The following is a 16,180-nucleotide window of genomic DNA, read 5'->3' as shown; positions in this document are numbered from 1 at the left end:
GCCATAACCATCTCGAGACATGCCACAAGACATAAAAGAGGCTTTTACTGTGACCCTTCTCCATCCGGAAAGTGATATGGCCAGCAATAAAACAACAAACCCACCAGTGTGATTCCTGAGCTAAGGGCAATGTAAAAAGCTTGGTTTGAAAGAATAATTACCCAATTTTAATTCACACAAGATATTTCAAGTTAAAATGTAAAAATGGCACAACAACGCCTGCAAACTTTTTTTATGGTGCAGCTGCAAAGAACTGACTGCTATGCAAACTCAATTTTTTAGCAGCTTTAAATAGCTATAATTCACCAACACAATTGGTTTTTTTCCATCTTTAAGTTTATTCCCTGAAAATGATGCCCATTGAGAAAAGAAAGCTCTCTTCTTGGGCCGCTTTTAAAGTTGATATTCAAAGCTGAACTTTAACCTGAGGGAAAGAACTATTTCATTGACTCTGGAACAGTGGGGACGGAAGGAAGGTCTGAAAGGAGGGGAAATATTTGAGTGGAACAACATCATACAAATTGAAAAATATGTTCACATGAATTTCGATGGAAAATATTCATCAGCTTTACCCAGTCCTGGTTCTGTCCACAATTCAGTCAGTCTTGTCTTGTGATAATCCTTTCTCCTTTCACTGAAAGAAGAGGCACTTAATCACTTCATGCAGATAGATTGCCAGGAGGTTTAATTAAAACAACTTATTTTAAGTGATTTAAACAAGAGGTAAATGTATTTATTGTTCTAACATTTGGAGTGGGACAGGGTAGAAAGGAGGAATAACAACCTCTTGGTACATGGTATCAGGTTGCTCCTTTTATGAGCCATACGGTAGTGATTAGGAAGCTTAGTCCCTAAAAGTTTGCAGTCCTGCTCTGAAGAACACTGTTGGGATTGCTTTCCCATGTTTCCAAGGCTCTGCTCCCCAACACCAATGAAGAAGGCAGCAGTGGGTAATGTGGAAATGGTGATGGCCAAAGACAGAGGCAGGGCAATGTCAGTTCTGTTCTTCCTCATCCTTCTCTCCCAGTGGAAGGTGTGTGGGCTCTTCCATGACTTTCTAGGCTCATGACCTGAGATAATATTTTCAGATCCAAACACTTCCCGCTGCCAAGGGGATTCTGATCCTTCTCCAAACGTCTTCAGTCGTTATTCACAACTTGCAAGCAAGTGTAGAACAGAACAGGATGGTTTTTCTGTTAAAACACAGAAAAGCAGAGCTTGCAAGTCCAACTAGCAGCTATGCTTTGAGATACAAAGAAATAAGATGATTCCTATTACACTATATATATATATATATATATATGTATACACACACACTTATACATATATAGTGGATTTATATAATATATGTAAAAGTGGATTTTCCCCCCATGTTTCCAGGCTGATTTTTTAACATTCATCTAATTATTGAAAGTGTTTCAGTGCTGTGCCTTGGACATTCAAGGGGTGTATTGGTGTTGGGAGATGAATAAAGGAATATACACAGTTCCTCCTTGGGAAAACTTCAGCTGGGGTGGTTGGATGACATATAGGCCTCAAAGCAGCCCCTTGAAAGATTCCTACCAATTTCACTGGGTTTTGCCTTGTTAACTCATCTGGATGCTTCACTTATTGCCAGCTCTACTGTGATAATCCTTGCAGATGAATGGAAGAACTCCGGTGTGCAGCATTGAATAGCACAGCAACACAGTAGCTGGAGCTAGATTCAGTGTCTGAGTCAGTTAAACCTTAATTTAAACACTTAACCACTGTGTATTTTGAGTGTGGGCCAAGTCTTGTTCATGCTGAAATTATATGACATGTGCTAAGATGTCAGCTCAAGCTACGCAGCAGAACACGGCAGGGCGTGAAGGGAGCCTGGGCTCGTGCTACTCCTCAGCCCAAGCTCAGCTTCGTGCCTGCTTGGGGACATCATTTCCTGTGGCCAGCACTGGGCAAACAAGCCATCAGTCAAGCCAGTGGGTCAGCAGGGCAGGGACAGCCAGGCTGGTGCCACAGCCATGTTCCCCGAGCACGGCGCCTGCTGGGCTCCACCAGCATGTCTGTCCCAGGTGTTCCCCAGCCTAACCATCCTCCCTTTCCCAGCTCCCTGTGGGATCCATGGGCTGCAAACAGCTGTGGAGGGAGAAACCACAGCAGGGGCCAAGGGCACACCCCACTGGCCAGGTGGCAACCTGGTGCCATCCCCAGGAGACCCGAGTGGGGACACCAGCTTTAAGCAATCTCCCACTTACTGCTGGTTTTGCTTGAATCCAAGATAAAAGGGGCACTTCAGACCTGGGAGAAGTTAAAGGTTTGTATTAAAAATTGACTGTCTGTCTTGAAAATTATGGAGCTTGACAGATGGAGGATGAAAGGTTGCAACAGAAGAAAAACACAGGCCACCACCCTTGACACCGCTGACCACCGCGTTGCTGACAGCTTCTTCCCACAGCCCTGCTCTCTAAAGCACTTCCCACTTTAAGGAAATGTATCAGAACACAGGAGTTTATCTGCCCTGACCTCTACCCTCAAAGTGAACCCTCTTTCATGTTAATTCTCTTCACAAAACCCACTGCATGTAAGGTCCCTGCAGTGCTCTGGCTTATTTGGTTCTCATTATTTGGTGGTGGTGGTGCTGGTTGTTGCTGTTATCCTACAGAAGTTAAGCTCTGGTCAAGAAATTCTGGAAGCACATTAAATATGATGTCAGGTTTGCTGTTTTCCATGGGTTTAAGGTGGGGAGCACAAGCAAAGTGCTCTTATTAGAGAAGCTTTTAAGAAATAAGAACAGAGGAGAATTTTATATCAAAACATTTTAAATGAAGACAAAAGAACAATCTTCTATGCCAGGAAGACTGACAAGATTCTTCTCTTATATTTGGGTGGCACCTTTCCACAGTTATAGCTTAATAGTTCAGAAACAAAGAACTTCAGGGCCTGATCCTCTGACACAAATATCGCAAATCACAGCCTGCCTATTCAGCTTAGGTTCCCCAAAACAAAGCAGGCATTAGAAAAATGAGCTGAAATGAGGGAAATGTTATATTCACAAAGATAGTAATAGCTGGGATAATTTTTTCCAGCAGACCACAAGGACTCTGACGATGAAATATTTTAACCCCCTTCCATGCTCTGGCTGAACAAAATAATGTTCTGAACAAAACCCCACAACTTTACAAGGCAACTTAAAAAGGATCCTCTTAAGTTCATCTAGCATTTCTCCTAACAGTATAAAGTGAGGTCATAGAACAGCTGAAGAAAACTCATTCTTAAATATGAATGAATGAATGCCTATAAGAGCTTTTTTCCCCCTCTTTTTCCCCAGAGCTGAATTTCTGCAGATGATTTTCCTCTGTTGCTGACACTTAGAAGAAACACACTAACATGGGAGAGGAGGGGAGGGACCCTCACACTGAACAGGAAGAGCTGAAATAATAATTAAGATACCAGACTGTAACACAGGAAAGGAGAATGTCACTTCTGGCTTTGCCCTGGTTTTCTGTGTGACCTGGAGCTACTCCTCAAAGGGACTGGGAGCAGTAGCTGACACTGTGGGAAGAAGCCACAAGCAGGGCGACCTGCACAGAGCCTGGGCTGAATTAAACATCTCAGTGTTCTTGAAATAGTCTGGGGCCCACTGGCAATTGTGATGTGCTGGACAGGGAAGCATTTTAAATCCAAATTTTGAGGGGGTTGGGGGTCTAGAAATCTCTGTCCAAGCTGCTCTGAACAGATGTCAGACCAGGAGGTTTGCCCAAAACCCTCTCCCAAATATATACAGCTACATTTCTTCATATCAAAAACCAAAACAAACAAAACATAAAGCAAGCAATAACAGAAAACAGAGCAGAATTTACTCTCACAGTCCAGACAGAAGACATGGCTGAGCTAATCTAAAGCATCCCTACTGCCAGGAGGAGACAATTCTCCCTTTACTGCTTCCCCCTTATTTCCTCTTGCTCCAGTCCCTCCCCTCAGCTCTAAAGCTTATTTGACTGGATAGTGAGAGCCTCTAATCACAAACCCAATGAAAAACTGATCCATCAAAATATAGTTTTCCACAAGATTAGTGGGTTAAATTGCCTCAGCATGTGGTCAGAGGAAAGCAAGACCTGCGTGAGACAGTGACTGGGGTCAGGGCTGGAGAGGGAGGGAGCACTTGGCTGTTGGGGAAGGTAACCTGTGCCTCTGATACAGGAGATGCAAGCCAGATTTTATTTCCACCTGTAATTCATGTTTTTTAGACCCAGGAATACATAGAGGTGAACAAGACTCTTGTGTTTTTATTTTTACTGCATTTTCTTGCAGCCCCAGTGCCAACACACCCCTGTCACTCTCCAGCTTCCTTGTACCAGCCAAGGGAGAAGTTGTCACACTGCACATGGGAACATCAGTAATATTAAGTGCAGGAGATAATAAAAAAGAGGCACCACTGGCAGAAGTAGCTGTCCCTGACACTAAGCTGGGAGCAGTTCCTCCTCATGACACAATGCCATGGTTTATATTTCTCACAGGAGCTGATGGAGAGGCTGAGGAGCTCATCTTTCCCATCACAGATGTGTCCAAGCTGATGAACAAAATTACATCTTGAATCTCTCTCACTCTCTACTGGGATGGAGAGAGAACTTCTTCCTGTTATCCAACAATTGTATCTTCTCCAGTCCTTGGTGTGGGGGCTGGAACTCCAGTCCATGACCCCTCTCCTTGCCCCTCCCCAATAAATGCCATCCCTACAAGGTTACATAGAACTCTTGTTTGAAATACATCTCCTGCTTCCCAAATTAAGGATCAGCTCAGTGGGCTATGGGCTGAAGGGACCTAAACTCTCTAAGCAGTTTAAGTCTGTCTGCAGATAAATAAGGATTTTGAGAACCTAAGTTTTCAGCTGAGGGAGAGGACAGAGCCTTTAGGCACCTGGGCTGCTCACTCTGTCAATTTCCCACTTTGTAAGACAACAGAGGAGGAATCTGACTCTTTTGTTTCTCAAAGCAATTATTGTCGCTGTGATTTTACACCTTAGAAGGACACAGTGCTTAAGGAACAATGATTACACACTGATTACACACCAACACGGTGTTTTTTCTTTAAAGAAGCAGCATCAAAAAAAGTATTGCTCTTCAGCACAACGTGGCATTTGGACACAGGACCACCAGGGTGATGGGGATGTTTTGCCTCTCCATTCATCCATTTTTAAATCCATAAGTTGCTATAAAATGAACAGATGCTATTAACACTTCAGTGGATTTGTGTGGAAACTGTGATTCATCCTCAGCAGCAAGTTAATATAAACACATGAGATTGCCTTCAATCTGCTTCCCAAGCCTTGAGAGGGCTCAGAGAGTCAAAAAAGAGATTTTTGCAGAAGATTCTTCTGGTTGCATACACAGAATAATCGTCTAATTTAATCATGGATGCCAGTTGCTTGTAGCCAAATGCCAAATGTGGCTTATGCTGTGGCATTTGCAGTAAAATAAATGTGACATAATTGTACCAGGTAGGAATAAAGGTGGAATCTTTGATCACTCAAGCCTGGAAGAGGTAGATGATTTTATATCTATATTCAAGGAAATAACTGAAGCATAAGCTTAGCCTGTGCCAGTGAAAGAGTGACACAAATGACCAGAAATCTCCTGAATCCCAAACACTGGACAATTTTATCTCCAGCATTTTCTAAACTGTAAAAACCATAGGAAATTATAAAAAAGTAGAAGCTTTATTCAGCTGGGCACTGGAACAAAAGGATCTTTTCTAAACCATTTCAACTTCTGCAATCATTCTAATGCCTAATTTATGCTCTGTAAAGGTGTACTTAGAGGACACCTTTATTTGTGTTCAAAGCCTGGGACATCTCATCAATTCAGCTTAATTCTGGCATTGCAAAGTTTCCTGCATGGCCTTGGTGAAATGTGACATTATGATTCAGTCTCCTGTCCCTGAAAATGAGCTCAATAACATCATTTACTCTCTCCATTGCGCCGTTCAAATTATTCATGAATTTTTCAGGGTAAGAAAACATCTGCCATATGGCAGCAAATACCAAAGAGCCCTGCCTTTAACTGCAGGCTCTGGGCTTTTCTATGGCACAGATAACTCTGACTTAGAATAGCTGGTTTGAGGCAGGGATAATTGCTCTGCCACAGCGAATTACCAGAAGTGGAGACAACTGGTCCAAAAGTGCAGACTAATGAAGAGCCATTTTTTGGTGTATTTGAGAAGATGCTGTTTGGAAAAGTCATTTTTAGAGATCTGCTGGATGCTGGGGCTGAAACCTAAAGAAAAAGTTTCTAAAATAGGTGATAGCCTGGTGGCTGAGGCATTCCTCTGTAATTGTGGAAAACAACAGAGGGAAACCTGAGTCTGGATCACCCATTCCCTAAGTAACTGGTCCAACAAGCACCAGATCATTTTTCAACACCCTTTTGCCTTTCTCAGTGAAAAAAATCCAAGCAATCTTGATTCTGATTCTAAAGAAAGGAGTATTTTCTGAAGCTTTAAAACTTTGGCAGGACAGAAAAACCACCTTGTCTCCTCTCTTAATTACAACTCCAACTCCCTAATACAGTCCAAGATGAAAATTCCTTGGTTTTGCGCCTGCCCACTGGAAATATCACAGGTATGAAAAAATTTCAAGCAATTATGTGATTAGGGGCACTTCCCAGACTTTTGCTCTTTTCTCTTAATTGTCAGGTTCTGTTCAAATACATGAAGTCTGTAGCTCTTTCCTTTGTGTGAATAGCTTTCTCAATCCCTATACAACTTAATATTCTGTTGCCCTATTAAGCTAGCCATGCAGAAAACGGTTTCTAGCCAGATAATAGGAATAGAAAACGTATGAACTCTATACCTCAATGAGGTGTTAACTTCAAAGCCTTGTTATTTGGGAGTTGGGGCCATTTAAATGCTGACATTATTAGGCAAGGAAGTCTAAGAAACAAGCACTCAGTGGGAGTCAAAGATCTTTTTAAAAAGCATTTTCTTTATGCTCATCACACCCCAATTCATTTAGGATGGGCTCCTGTTCTATGCCTACACGTTTCCTAATTAAGACTTCTTTCCTTGCCACAATGTTTAGGTTGGAAGGAATCTGAGGCTCTCCGTGTAACCCCTTCATGATTGGCATATTTTTTTCTTTCCCCTCTCCCATCTCCCTGGTTGTAATTACATTACAGTGGCTTATCTCTCCATCAAAGGATGGGTAAGTGGTCCCTTTATAAACCTGCTCGGAGCAGCTGTTGGCCAGTCAGGGAACGCTGAGGCCTGACCAGAGCTACACTTTCCCAAAGGGCTTATCTATATTGTGCTGCACTGAATACGATGTGAATCAGTGTAGACAAGAACAAACAGCATTCAGCACATGTCAGCTAAGTGCAGTTTTAGCCTGGCCTCATCAGTGTTTAATCATGATTAGCTGACATGCACAGTTTATTGTGGTCTTCACCAGCCAACATATTGTGACCAGTATTACGTCAATTACTCAGTTACCCAAAATTGCATCCAGACATGATTAAATCCTTTCATTCCTATGGCTTTGTGAACACAAATTTGGCTCTTTGGGACCTGGGCAGCCAAGGCTCACATCTAGGTTTGGGTCAGACTTGCCATAGAATGATGCAAAGCCTTGGACTATCCACTCAGGGACAGCAAGGCACAGCTGCAACACAGGCAGGGATCTCAGACTGACTGCAAACTCCGTCTAAGTGCTCAAAGCAATGAGGTCAGAGCACCACAGGCTTCAGCTGGCAAAGAGACAAATAATTGCTCCTGGTTTCAGGTAGGGAATGCCATTTGTGTCTCACCCAAAGCCCAAGATGTTGCAGCTTTCCTGCTGCAAAGGCCAGGTTAGCTCTGCAGGGCATCCTGCAATGCCACACCTGACTGCAGCTGGGGACAGCCCAGGGAGGATGGTGCTAACTGAAGCACTGTCAGAAACTCAGTCCTACTGGGAGAAAAAGTGGGATTGATATGCTAAATATTATGAAATAATACTCCTTTATTCCTCAGATTCTTGCATTGCTAGCATTTAAGCGAGTTTTGTGCAGATGCACTGAAAGAGCCCCACATTTGCAGCAGCAGCAGCAGCAGCTCCACACAAACTCCTCCTCAGGTCTCATTGGAGCTGCCCATTTCTATGCACGAGATCAGCTCCGGGTTTACCCTATTCAAGCCTAATTCCAGCTTCAGTTCCAAAAGCAATACACCCTTGGCAAGACACTCTGCTGATACTAATGAACTCAGAAATTTTCAGTATACTCAGCATACTCAACATGTAATCTTGTTATAACTCCATATCCACATCTAACTCATCAACACTTGCCTTTTTTTCTTTTTTACACTTTTTTTTTTTTAAACTTCTTTGAATTCATTCTAGAAATCATGCAGATGTATGGCACCAGGTGAATGGCAGAAACCATAATATATGTTTTTCTAGTCCAAATCACTTGCAGGGATTTCACAGCAGCTTAGTAGGCAGTCGATATCTTTTCAGCTGGAATCCCCATTCTACTTTTGCACCTAATAAAGACACAGCAAATGTGTGTATTATCCTTTTTTAAAAAATTATTTCCAGAAAGGAAAATGTCCTATGGGCCCTTCTGCTCCTGCTAAGCTTGCATGTTGTGGGGTAGATGGAAGATCACATCTTCTAATGGTTCCTGCTCCTCCTAGTGCAGAGACACAAGGTTTGGGAACAAAAGGCATTATTCAGCTCCTGGAAACAAAACACTGGCATCTATGTTTTATGGACTATTTGAAGCCTGAGATTTTTAGGGGTCAGCAGCCTCCCCAACCCCTGTGCTTGTTTTTCTGGCACCCCTTGGGCAGGACAGCTACAACAAGAAGAGTCTTTCTGAAACCTAGGGATCCTCAGGCTCCCAGAACTGGCAGTTACTGTGTGCAGGGAAATTCTGAGCTGTGTACTGCTGAGGCCACATCTGGTGTGAAAAGTATTTACCATAAGCACCCTGATCACACTGAGGCAATGTTTAAAAGCTACAACGTTTTCAACTAAATCACCATGAATCAGTCATCTGCTCTCTACATTTTTTCCTTCCTAACACAGCAGATTGCTGAAATATTCATGCATACATTTTCTTTCCTAATCTTCTTCCTCCCAGCCTGAATCTGAGGAGCAGGGAAGTGTAACATGCAAACCCAGAAATATTAGTTAGATTTGGATGTCTGGCTGTAGCTCCCAGTTGTGGTATCGCTGGATGATTCCAGGCAAAGAGAAGCAAGCTTTGCTCACCAAAGTTAAAATCTGGCACCAATTCTGCTTTTGCTTATTTTGGTATAAAGCAGGAATTTCTCTTCTTTAGTCAGCAGGATTGTACCATGAGGGTAAATTAGAGGGGAGGCAACTCAGCATGTAGTAAACAGGAGTGAGAAAAGAGAACACTGCAGGAGGTGAATATGAATTGGGTAATTTGAGAAAAATCAAATAATCTAAGGGGATAAACTGAAGTTACCTTGCTAAAAAAAAAAAAAAAAAAAAAGACCAAAACTGCCCTTACTCAGTCTAGGACTATGAGGTTTAAAGCTTGATGAATTCTACAAACTTTTGAATTACTAGGTAAGCAGCCTAACAAGATTTTCCTGCCAATGTGATGAGCAGCTTCATCTACCTCTGTCATTGCCATTCCTGTGCCTTACCCAGGCAGGATTCCTAGAACCTGGGCATGGATAAGGTGCCAGTTGTACCAACAGTTCTGGAGAGCAGAGGTTAGGAAAAGACCCATGAGATGAACTGAAAAGTAACAAAATCAGGAAAGTGCACTATCAACCTAAGAAGGAGAAAGTTAGGGGAAAATAAATGTGGGAAGCAGAAAAAGCAACAGGCAGATCTTCAGTGTAACTGCCATAGGTATTCCTGGAACTGGAAATGAAACACCACTAGACTAAAAAGCCTACATTTTAAATATCCAGAATTAGGTTCTGTCTCTTCACCCCAGTATTGACGTCTGGGATATTACATTAATTATATTATATTAATTATATTATATTGTGTCACAGGCTGGCTCTTTTAGATCAGGGTTATGCTCATTATTAGTTTAGATATTGTCAGCCTCTCAACTGTTCAAGCAGAAATGCTAAAATCAGTAAAATACATTGTTCTTAATCTTTCTGACAGGAGCTAATCCAAGGAAGCTCTGTAGCTTGCACTAGAAAGTGGGTAGCAAAGGTGAGCACTAAGAGTCATCTCATGAAGGATTTCTGGATTTATAAACTGTGGTTTGACTATTCCCATTTTATAGAGGAGTCGCTGAGGCAAAGGGAGCGGTTTTGTCCCATGGCCGTGAATGGAGGCTCCAAGAAGTCCTTGTAAAGCACATTGAAACTCTGCTAATCCTTAGCTCAGGCTTCCTCCCTCAAGGTAGAAGTGTTTAAGCAGCCCCTTGGGGTCTGACTGCACTCATTTGAGCTGTGTTTTGAAAAGTGCCTGTGCCCCTCTGTGTGCCACCATCAACACATGGACACCACTACGGTCATTCACTCCAGGACTGATTTTAATGAGAGGCACCTTTTCATAGTTACAATTGCACCCAAACCATGGGAGAGTCAAGTAAGTGGGGAAAAAAAATTAAAATTAAGGATATGCCAGGCCTTAGTTTTAGGGGCTGTCTCATCCTGGTTTTACCTGATTTTTTCCCCCTGCAGAGTCCCATTCCCAAGAGTGCCTCCTGTCATCAAAGGCTGCACTGGACTGTGCTATCAGCAAACCTCCAGCCCTTCCAAAGAAAAAAGAGAACACGAATTAGCTGAAATAAAAGACCTTGGCCAGATTGCTTGGTTGGATAAAGCACCTTTGTTGTAAGAATGTGGGAAAGGAGAATCCAACCAAAGCTCATCCAGATTCCTTAGGTACACACACCCAGTGATATGTATTTGTGAATATTTTCCACATTTATGTTTGCTAACCAAACTAACCAGTTTTTACTTGTTTAATTACTGCCGAAGAAAGAGGAACTGTCAGTGCTTTAAGAGTTATGCCAAAGCACAGGGTGGGTTCTCTCTGATTCATATGCTGCATGTCTACAGAAACCAAGACCTAGCACCAGGAATGCCAAGCACTTAAAAAAAGCAGTAGTCCAGCTCTATGGTGTATTTTTTAATCTAACTCCCTCATTAAATTCATGTTATTCCTCACTTTCCCAGCAATTTAGCCGCCTATCAGCCATTTTATCAAAACACAAGGAAGCACAAAAACCTTTGAGGGGGTAAAAGTATGGGACCTAACAGAGTGTGCTATGCCAATGAAGTTTTATTCCTCTTATTTGCCAGGTGAATGAAAGTCATCCCAGCTCTGACTCTCTCTTTAGCTTCATTGGTACATGACATTACCACAGGAAGTAGATGAAATTAAATACATAGGATTTATTTTTTAACCAAAGTGGAAAAAAGTCTCTTGAGCTTTGCCCACAGAAAGACATGGAGATGACCTATGTGATGCCTTTCTGAAAACCACCACCACCATTAAAAACCCAAAATCCTCATAGTCCAGAAAACTTTCAAGAAACTTGGCAGATTTTGGTCTTTCCATCCCGGTGAAGATATAAGCTAGTGAAAGTGTAAGGTGAGGATGCCAGCTACCTCCTCTATATCCAAAAACTGGTCCTAAATCTCACAGGAAGAGAGGGACATGATACACAACATGAAAGAAAATCTGGGGTAATATTCCAAGGAAATTGGAGGAGGTTACAATCAGGATGGAAAATGTGCTCTAATAAAGCCCTGTAACATTATTACCATAATGACATCTGCACATGCCTTTGTGAGGATTTATTTCAGGTTATAAGGAGACACACAGGGAAGTAGATACTTCTGGATGCACAGGAATGAAGTGTTCAGCCTTAAGGTGAATTTGCAAGGTGAGCCTGAACCCTTCCAGAGGCCTGAAATTTCTGCCCATCCATATTGTTCCCATGATTCTTATCTCTGTCTGTCATTAAACTACAGGATTTGACCTCCCTGCTCAGTCTTTTCATCTGCAAATTGCAAAAAGTGATATTCACCTTTCTTGCAGAAAAGGATTTTAGAATTAGAGAGATGAGAGCGCTGCCTCTCACCACGGAAAAACCCCAAACAAATGCACAAAAAAAGTCAAGGTTTTGATGTAGGGTGGCCACTACTCCATGCACTGTGGAATGAAGGAATGGTGGGCAGGAAAAGGTAGACACTCCCTGTGGGACCTACAAAAGTAGCTGTCTAAACCTGGAGACTTCACATCTAGAACCACACATACGATACCCTTTCATAAGCCCTCCTGCAATTTACTCGTCACAGTGCTCACGACAGGTAAATTAATTTAATTACAACCATCACACACTTGAGAAAACTGGGACACAGCAAAGAAGCAGCTCATTGTCACCACTGGCACTGCAGCCCAGACCTTTTTGATGGGTAAATCACTTGTCAGAAAACACCAATTCAAGTTTTGGTTTCCTAACAGAGGATTCAACAGCCTGACATTAGCCAAGTGTCCCTGAGGTTATTCAGAGGCAAACCAGGGTTTGTTTTATTTGTTTTGAGTGAAATTACGCTGCTGAAATGGTGTTGAAGAGAGAAGGGTTTTAGTTCTGCAAATCTTGCACCTTGCATGTTCAAGTAGTCTAGACAGTGTATTTTATGCTGTGCTGACATGTATATAGAGGAACAACTGAAGCAAGAAGCCTCACTTCCATGATTTTAGCAGGAACAAGAAGGATACTGTTCAGGTATGTTTGTTATACCCTCAGACATGCTGCTGGTGGTGTCAATATGAGTTTCAGGGCCAGGTTCTAAATGCCCAAATGAAAAGTGACTCCCCTGGACTCAATTAGCCCAGGTCTCCCCTTTCAGTGTCCAATTAGAGACCAAAGGATCTTGTCACAGTTGTGCTCACAGCCAGCGAGTGGCTGTGTCCAGAACAATGTCATTCACTGCCATGGTAAATGCAGTTTTTGGGGGAAATGCAGTTTTGGGGAGAAATTTGGGGCTGAACTTTGGGGAGGATTTTGTATCACCTGCTGTGTAGGAGACAAGTGATAAATTCATGGTCAGGAAATACACAGCAACAAGTGAAGGCACAGACAAACCAACGTAAGAGAAGCAAAACAAGTTTTGAAAGTGACTTTTGCTTAACAACAGCTCTCACCCAATAGAAAAACTGCCCTGTCAGTGGTAAGGAGAGACTAGGCAAAGCTTACATCACCAGAAAGGTTGTCCCAGAGAAAACTTCTGTCTAGAGAATTGCAAAGGAGAATCCAGTCCTTTTCCTGCCCTAAGCAGATCAGGTTTTGAGGATTTTGTGCAAGGCTTGAAACTATTTCCAGTGCTAAATGTTAACAAGGCTTTCAGATAGTCCTGGGATGTTGGGATGTAAAGGCCAAATGAGATCCGTTTACACAAGCAAAATGGATATTTAAATAGAAAGCAGCCACCATGAAAAATGTTTTTAAAAATGCTGTTTTGGTTAATGCAACATGCTGTACTTCTGCCAACAAAGGCAGCTTCTGATCAGGACATGCTGTGCTTTCCTCTGGAGATTTTGCAGGCAGGGTGGTCTTCCATGAGGGAGGGGAAAGAGCTTAGTTAACATTACACATCCTTCATATATGCAGGCTGGTAAATGTAAGGCATTGCAGCTGTGCAGTTTGTCACCAACAACCAAGCTGAAAGGAGTCTAAACGCAGGAGACCGACGGGAAAATGACCCAGTCACTCTCAACACCTTTGATTCTCCCCCTTCAAAATAAAGCAACTTCTCCTGCATTTGTGCATCATTGGTCTTTAGAGAGAATGGTCAGATAGTAAAGACAGGGGAAAAAAGGGACAGTTTAAAAATCGCCTAATAAGTGATTTATTATTTTCACATAGACTACAAAAGAAGTTTGCAGTCCCTTTATGCTGCCTTAAGTTTATTTTGATAGGAAAAGGCTTTGGCACTGGAAGAAGACTGCACTTTGTACCACAAAGATCTAAATCCATTCTGGAGGTATGAGCTGCTCTAAAGACCTCAGCTTCCCTTGCCTTTACAGATGCCTGTAGAAATCACCTTTGTGCAAAGGAGGGATGTAGCTGGCAAATCAAGCACATTTCAGTGGGATAACATATTGCTTCCATTTAAGAAAGCATCCTCAACCAGTGCATGTTTAAACCCAGTGAGACCTGAGCACAGCTAAGGCTAAACATGTGCTGAAGTCTTTTTGTGAAACAGATACATGTGAGGAAACACTGATCAGTTGGAATATGGGATTCATTCTCTTGTTCATCCCCTCTTTTCCCCCTAGAATTTCCAGAGTTTGAAATGTAAAGAATCCATCTAAGTTAATAGGGAGATGTTTATGTAATTGTATGTGTATAGCAGGTATAAATTTTAATATCATTAACATGGTGGTCATCTTCCAGGGTAAACAATTTACTAAGATCACTTGTTTTCATATTGACAGATTTAAAAAAATCTGCAAGGTGCAAATTTTTTGTCTCTCTTTGAGAGGTGAAGAAAAGTAATTGAGCCATACTATCTGACAGGTACTAATTCCACAAAAATAGATATTACACCAATTATCAATATCATTAATGTCGCTATTATTAGCAGTGTTTTCCATCCTGTGCAAGGCAATCATTTGAAACAGGGCATGAATATAAGATTATTATACCATTAGAACTATTCTCCTTTACCTCTGTGATTAAGATTAGAAAGACTTGGGAAACCTGTTTATCAGATTTCTTAAATTCCAAAGGTTTTAGCTGTAAAAATTCAGCTTTGGCAAAAAAGAATAATTTAGGAAAAGATGTCATCATTTCTTCTAATCTCAGCCAAAACTTATTCTGAAAGAATTTCCACTGAAATAGATGGGATTGTTCACAAAGTCGAGCCTCTCAGCATACATACAAGAGAAGGAATGCTGCGCGCAATTTTGGGTAATTTTCCTACTCCCTTATTCCCAAGTTACAATAAGTCAAGATGGCCACTTCAGCTTTTGGGCTCACAGCTTGGAGTGCTGCTCCAAAAGTGTATTCCCAGTTGAGATGGGGTCACCAGTGAGTGGGACCAGTAAATGGCTGAGCACGTGCAAGAGCACAGTTGGATGCACAGCCCAGGCCATGGCTGCCTCCATCTGGGAGTTTGTGTCCCGTCACATTCCTGCAGAGATTGTGCCACCATCCCTCTTCCCTCCCACTTCCTTGGATTTGCCATCTCTTTTGGCAGAACCTCCTTCCAGCTGCAGGTTTTAAGGCATGAGTGAAGTGGTTGGGGTTGATCAGCAGAACATCTGCCCATGCACAGAACCTGGGAAGCAGTGCTGGAAATCTCCTGTGTGGGATCCAGCTGAAGGCACCTTCAAAGCTGCTTTCCCCATATGTTAGCAGCTATGAGGAGGAGGAATACACAGCCCCATTCCAAGCTAGGATGATCCCCTTTAAGGCTGAGGCATCCTTGCAATGTAGTCTCAAATATACAGAGAGAGTAAGGATTTATAGTTTTTACACAACAGCAGGACCTTCAATAGGGTATAAATCCAGTGCTCATCAGTAACACCATGACTTTGCTTATTTAATTCAACCTAATTCAGGTCCTTCACGGCAGCCTTTGAGACATGATGAAATTTTATTTTCTAGCACCCATTCACCCAAACTCCACGAGATACATACCAGGCTCATGCTGCAATGACCTCCACAATCACACTTGGCTCTTTGCACCTTGGGCTGCAAATGTTTCAAATCTGTCAGCACACAGGACAGAAAAGCCCCAAGTCTTGTCACTGCACAAGAGTAACCTGCTTTTAGACCTTTATCAGGCATACATTTTACCAGATGGCCTACTTAATACCACAAACCATGAAAATCTATCGTGAATTTCTTTATAAAACATTTAAATTTCTGTGGCTTGTGCCAAGCAATCGTTCCCAAAATTCTGAAATTAAACAATTGCAAATTCTATGTTACAAAAATAACATGTGGTAATACCAGTTTTGGAAGATTAGAGAAATGGGGCACAGCTACAACCTACTCCCCTTGGGCAGTCTTGATGAAGCACTCATGGAAACACAAGGACACTCAAAAGGAACATGTTTATTACAATTTCCTGGAGGAAAATTCTCAGACTGCTACAGAAAACACCAAGATTTTAGGATACTCATCCAAAACATGAGATAGAGGATATGAAGAGATGATACAGTGCAGAAAATTTGCGCTTGGAAGTCCTTGGTATTTTACAAGCT

At 42.1% G+C, this 16,180-nt stretch overlaps 1 long non-coding RNA gene across 1 annotated transcript in view; it reads right to left on the bottom strand.

The window, feature by feature from the left end:
• Positions 1 to 698: 698 nt before the first annotated feature.
• The window catches only part of LOC132328319 (uncharacterized), a 31,408-nt gene continuing 15,926 nt past the window's right edge, over positions 699 to 16,180 (bottom strand). Inside the window, exon 3 of the long non-coding RNA XR_009486736.1 lies at positions 699 to 1,193. This is a non-coding gene — a long non-coding RNA (uncharacterized LOC132328319). The remainder of the gene's footprint in view (positions 1,194 to 16,180) is intronic.

Source organism: Haemorhous mexicanus, chromosome 6, assembly GCF_027477595.1.
Source record: "Haemorhous mexicanus isolate bHaeMex1 chromosome 6, bHaeMex1.pri, whole genome shotgun sequence".
NCBI classification, from domain to species: Eukaryota; Metazoa; Chordata; class Aves; order Passeriformes; family Fringillidae; genus Haemorhous; species Haemorhous mexicanus.
The sequence above is the reverse complement of the archived record's forward strand: the minus strand, read 5'-3'. Positions and strand labels throughout refer to the sequence as shown.